Below are 6,695 nucleotides of genomic sequence, written 5' to 3' on the forward strand. Positions count from 1 at the left end.
GGAGGAGGAGGTCGTTGAGCTCGTCAATGTAGAGAGCTCGATGGAGGTGATCGACCTCGTGTCTGACTCGGAAGAGGATGAGGACCCGAGTGAGGGGTCCAACATTTCTGGAATCTTTTGAGTCAGCTTGTGGACCAATCGATGTCCCCTTTTGTTTTTGGTAGGGGCTGTGTTTCTTTTGATTTTGTATATGTTAGGGGCGATGTAGTTTCCGCCTTTGCTGACCTAGTATGTATGAACTAACTATGACTTAACCGATTATATATATCGTATTATTCAGGAAATTGTGAATCAGGTTAAGTTATCATTTGATAACGATAAGTTGATTTTCGGCATTTGAGTTACTTAAGTGATGTCCCGGAAAAGGAAAGTTTTTTAAAGGGAAACAATTTTATATCACCAATTAAAAAAAAATTTATCCATTTTTCCGCAATGTTTTTGAGAAGTATTTTTTGGGGCGTTACAATGCCCACCTTACTATCAGAGGATATGGCCCAAAATACTTAGGAGATAGCTTGACATTGGCCCTATTGGCAACAGAGATTTGCCTATAAGGGTGCAAATTCACATAAACCAAATCACCAATTTGAAATTGCCTATCAGACCTTTGCTTATTAGCAATCTGCTTCATCCTCTCCTGTGCTCTTCTCAAGTGAAATTTCAACAGTTTCAACATCTTATCCTTTTTGATAAACTTTTATCCACCAACTCGACCTTAGATTCCCCATGTAGGTAAGGTAAGCAAACATGGGGAGGCTAACCATAGACTATTTCATAAGGGGTGGCTTGTATGGATGTGTGAAAGGTGGTGTTGTACCACCACTCTGCCAGTGGCAACTAATTCACTCATTTCTATGGAGTGTTAGAACACATGCACCTTAAGTAAGTTTCCAAGCACATATTGACAACTTCTGATTGTCCATCAGTTTGAGGATGAGAGTTGAAGTTGAACCCCTTGAAAAGCAAATAGGTCTTGCCAAAGTTTGCTGATGAAAATAAGATCTCTATCACTAGTAATAGAATCTGGATAACCATGAAGTTTAAAGACATTATCTAGGAAGCATTGAGCCACATTTGTAGTAGAATAAGGATGAGACAAAGCCATAAAGTGTGCAGCTTTGCTCAACCTATCTACCACTACAAAAATAACTTGTTTGCCAAAGGAGAGTGGTAAACCTTCTATGAAATCCATAGTTATATTCTGCCACATATGTCCATGAATAGGTAATGGCTGAAGCAATCCTGGAGATGCAGCAGTGTCATACTTACATTGTTGGCAAGTTTGGCACCTAAGAATGAATTCCTTCACATCCTTATTCAAACGTCTCCAAAAAAAAAAACTTCACTCTTTGAATTGTGGCATTTGTTCCTGAATGACCCCCTGTAGCAGTGGTATGAAGCCACTGCAGAATATCATATCTGAGTTGAGCATCCTTACCAATCACTAGCCTTCCTTTTCTTCTAAGTTCACCATTGATGAAGCTGTAATTTTTGTGATAAACAGGATCATTTTGTAGTTGATCCCTCAATTTAGTCAAATCAACATCAGCAACCTAAGACTGTTTAATTCTGTCCACCATAGAAGAATCCACTTGATGAACCAACAATGCATTGCAAGTGTGCATCATAGAAAGAGCATCAACTGCAATATTTTCCTTACCTTGCTTATATTCAATAGTGAAATCAAACTCCATTAATTTGACCAACCACTTGTGTTGAAAAGCAGTATTGAGTCTTTGATCTAGCATATATTTCAAACTGTTGTGATTTGTCCTAATAATGAAGTGTCTATTCAACAAGTAATGCCTCCATTTATGTAGAGCAAAGACCACTGCTAAAAGTTCTTTTTCATAAGTAGACAAAGACTGTTGTTGTATATTCAAGGCTCTGCTTATAAATTCCAAAAGGTGATGGTCTTGCATAAACACAGCACCCAATCCAATCCCTGAAACATCCACTATAAATGTTTTTGAAAAGTTTGGTAAGGCAAGAACTGGAGTTGTAACAAGTAACTTTTTAAGTTGCAGAAAGGCATCCTTTGCTGTAGGTGTCCAATGAAACCCATCCAACTTCAGTATTGCAGTTAATGGCTTGGCCACCCCACCAAAACCTTTCACAAATCTCCTATAGTAGCCAACTAAACCCAAGAATCCTCTCAACTGCTTCAATGACTGAGGTAATGGCCACTGCTTGACAACCTCAATTTTTACAAGATCACTAGAAATTCCATCTTTTGAAATAAAGTGTCCCAGGTATTCTACTCTGTCCACCCCAAAATAGCACTTAGATCTCTTTGCAAACAAACAATTATCCTTCATCAACAACAAAACTTTTGTAAGGTGATCTAGGTGCTCAAGCAAGGTCTTGTTATAGATGAGTATGTCATAAAAAAAATACCAGAATAAATTGCCTAAGAAATTTACTGAAAACTGCATTCATAAGTCCTTGAAAAGTTGCTGGTGCATTGGATAACCCAAATGACATTAGTAGGTACTCACAATGCCCCGCATGTGTTCTAAATGTAGTTTTGTAGACATCAGAAGGCTCCATTCTTACCTGGTGATATCCAACTCTTAGGTCTAGCTTATAAAAAATTGTAGACCCATGCAATTCATCCATTAGATCCTCTACTAAAGGGATAGGGAATTTTTCCTTCACTGTCCTCTTATTTAAGTCTCTATAGTCTACACATAGCCTCCAAGACCCATCTTTCTTACCCACCAATACTACTGGACTAGTATAAGGGCTGCAACTGTTTTGAATAATCCCAGAAGTCAACATTTCTTGCACTAATTTGTCTATAATGTCTTTCTGTTGCTTAACATACCGATAAGGCCTTTTATTCACTGGATCAGACCCCAGGAGAAGAGGAATTTGATGATTATGTCCACCCCTCATAGGTGCCAAATCAAAAGGTTCAGCAAAAAAATTAGCAATCTGCTCAAGTATATGATTGATTGATAATGGAATTGAATCTTGTTCAACATGAGTTGTGAGTACTTGCAATAACCCCCCTCCACAGTACATAAATGCAACATTCATAAATGCATGCCATCTGATATAACCTTCTCCAAATGCTGGTGCTTAATGGTTTTTACACCATTATGTGGAGAGCCCCTTAATACATGTCTCTTGCCTTGGATAGTAAAATCCATTGCGAGAATTTCATGTAATGTCACCCAAGGTCACCAAGCACTCTATACCTAGAACCACATCACAACAACCAAGTTGAATAAGCATCATATCAGAAGTAAAGGTTGTGTGTTGTATAGTCCAAGAGAAATTTCTCACCACTGCTGAAATATGCAATTATGTACCAGTAGCTACAGTAACGTTTAATGGTTCCAACTGTTCAATTCTACACCCAATCTTCTTGGCTCTTTGAACATCCAAAAAATTATGTGTGCTGCCACTATCAATTAAAGTATGCAATGGTTTTTTCTTGAATTGTCTTGTAACTCTCATTATTCTGAAACTGGCCATACTAGTGAGTGCATTCATTGAAATTTGGGGTTCACCATAATCCTTGGTTTCAACCTTATCTTCCAATACAACAACCTCATCTTCCCAACTATCCTCCACCTCCAAAACTTGCAATTGCAGTTTCTTATGAGAAAGACTACGCTCTTGGGTATATGGTACATCACCAAAGTAACATAACCCTTTAGCTCTTCTTTCACTCATATATACAGGGGTCAATTTTTTTGTAGATCTAGGCTTAGGCCCAAGTATGGCTTCTTGAGTATCCATTGTAGATGTGGTTTTAGAAGGAATTATGGTTTTTGCATTAGTAATAGGTTTACTCATTTTAGCACTGAAATTCAAGAGAGAATTTTGAGTTTGGGCAGACTCATACAATCTTGTCAAAGTAAAAGCCTTTATTACTGAATGTGGTTAGAACATTCTCACCATTATTTGCACATTTTGCTTTAGGCCTCCCAAGAAACAGCTGAGAGTATATTCCTTCGATAATTCCAGCCTTATGATTATTGCATCAAATTGTTCATGATAATCACTAATAGACCCTTGTTGACGCAACTGCATAAGTTCTACCAAAGGATCCTCACAAATTTCCCCAAATCTGTCTTGTAGAATCTTACCATATTCACTCCAAGATGGCCAAGAAGTAGTCCAACGAGACTTAACAAATGCATTGTGCCATTGCAGGGCTTTTCCTCCGAAATGTACCACTACGTCTCACATTGGTAAATCCATTGATTCACCTTATCACCATTAAAGCAAGGAAAATCGATTCTTGATAAAGGATTGCCACATGAATAGTGAGAAACATCACATTTCTCACCTGGATTAGCTGGTCTCGATCTTGCTGAATCTTCAAACCCATCGCTGTTGTTTCTCAATAATTCTTCCATAGTCTGCTTCAATGAATCACTTAACGACTTTTGGATTGAACCCACTAAATCCATCATCTTGGATCCAATTCTTCCACTTCTCGCAGAGATGCTTGGCTTCTAGTAGATTCTACCAATGAAGCGTGAGGATGTCCAAGGAAAACCAAATCTGATACCAATTGATAAGGAAGAAGAAAGAATTCTAGGAATATGAACTCGAAGTATTGAATGCATAAGAAACAGGGGTTCCTATGGAAGAAAATGTTGGTGCAGCAGAAGCGATCATTGCACAACGATGACCACAATCAATCATATAAAATGCATAGAATAAATAGAAGAGAAGAAACAACATAATTTGTTAACGGGGTTCAACCAATTTTGCCTACGTCCCCAGGAGCGTTGAGCGGCTACCAAGATATTATTAGAGAATAAGGATTTCAAACTCTAGCACATTCATGTGCCCACCTGACCATGTGGTGTTTCTATTTCGTGCTTATATTTTGTGCACATTACAACAAGGGACCTGAGTCCAATATATAACATTGATATTCTACTCTATTTTAATGCTAGGCAATGTGGGACTTCATATAATAACATATTTCAAACATCCCCAACAATCTCCACCTTGATTGAAAGAGACGAATATCTCGCTCCTTAGGAAATCTGTAAAAGAATCTCCGCCTTAGCGAATATATGACTCCATCTTGCTCAATGTCTAATTCTCTTTAATTGCTCCTCTACAGCATAGACCTTATGATTATCCTTGACGATGTTACCAAGAGCATATCTCTCTAAACTTGTAGTGCAACTTCTTGTACCACCATCAAATGGAACACGCCGCCTAGCCACCTACTGGTAAGAGGTCTTTCGATATATTGGAACATCTACACAAAAGTTCACCAACAATCGTCATTTTCAATACTCAGTCAAACTGAACCTTGGAGCTTCCTTGGAAAGCCTCAACTGCTACTGTTGAAAGATGAATTTGAGGCCTTTCCCCTCTCAACAAATCGTTCCTTAGCAAGGTGCCAATTTGTTGAAAGGTAATTACTCTCATTTTCGGTGTGTTCTTTTTATTTGAATAAGTAACTGAACTCGGTTTTATTCTTTGTTCGCCATCTCGGCTTTGTTGAAATAAATTCCAATGCCGGTATCATGATTTCAAGAATATTCCAGTTACGACTTACTTCTTAATAATCATGTGAATGAGTTATTCCTTCTTTTCCCCATCTCGGCTTTATTAGAATAAATTCTAACGCCGGTACAATGGTATCGAAACAATCCCTTATTACATAATTATTAAGTACCTTTGAATACCATCTCGGTTTTGTGGAATAAATTCCAACACCGGTTTAATGGTATTCTAATGTACAAAAGTGATGAATAGTTAGTTGTTAGAAATGCGGCATATAAATAACAATAATTAAAAGTTAGCAAGTTAGCTTCATCACTTTTGTATAATAAAAGGTATTTTCAACAAATAAATTTATTGATAAGACTTCACTATTTTACAATTTACACCTCTTTCAATATTCAATTGTAGTATAGTATAGGGTTATGTCGAACCACAAGGAATTGCCTAATAGAATGAATCATATGAATATGTCAATGCACAAATAATGAGTAAACATATTTTGGTTAGTTTTTGAATTGAATTTCATATAAACAATTAACAAGAAACATTAACTAAATATTAACAAATTCTTGAGGAGACAAGATCATTTTGAATAAGGAAAATATTTCTCAACTTCTTACGAATTTGAACTACTTAGACAAGTTCTTATGTTTTACTTAGATTAACTCCAAACACCAAGGTCCAAAATTCTCCTTTTAGTGTATGTCCTAAAATGGTAGAATGATGATGACTTATATTTATTACTAAACAATATTATATCCATAAAGAGACTAGGTTGTCACACCCTAATCATTGACGACTCTAATATTTAAGTAGTAATGAATATAAGATCTTAATAAAAGTATACTTAACTTGGCAAATAAACTAAGTAGTACAACTACTTCTTACTTTATTTGTTAAGTGTTTGAGACAAGTAATTTTATGACTTGAAATCAATTTTTAGGTGATCAATCTAAAAGAGCATTAAGTACTTCTCAAATACATAAAATTAATCAAATCACCAACTTGAATGATCAAAATTCAAATGAAATTATAATGAAGAAAGAAATACAAACATACCATAATCCAAATGAAAGTTGTAGGAGCATTAGTCATCCATCCAAGGATTGGATGCTTTAAGTTCCAAATGAGATTACAAAATGGATTTTTGCATCTCATTTGCCTTCTCCTTTCTCCTCTTGAATTATAAACTAAAAACTGAAAAACTA

This window comes from Lupinus angustifolius, chromosome LG01 (genome assembly GCF_001865875.1).
Source record: "Lupinus angustifolius cultivar Tanjil chromosome LG01, LupAngTanjil_v1.0, whole genome shotgun sequence".
Classification (NCBI taxonomy): Eukaryota; Viridiplantae; Streptophyta; class Magnoliopsida; order Fabales; family Fabaceae; genus Lupinus; species Lupinus angustifolius.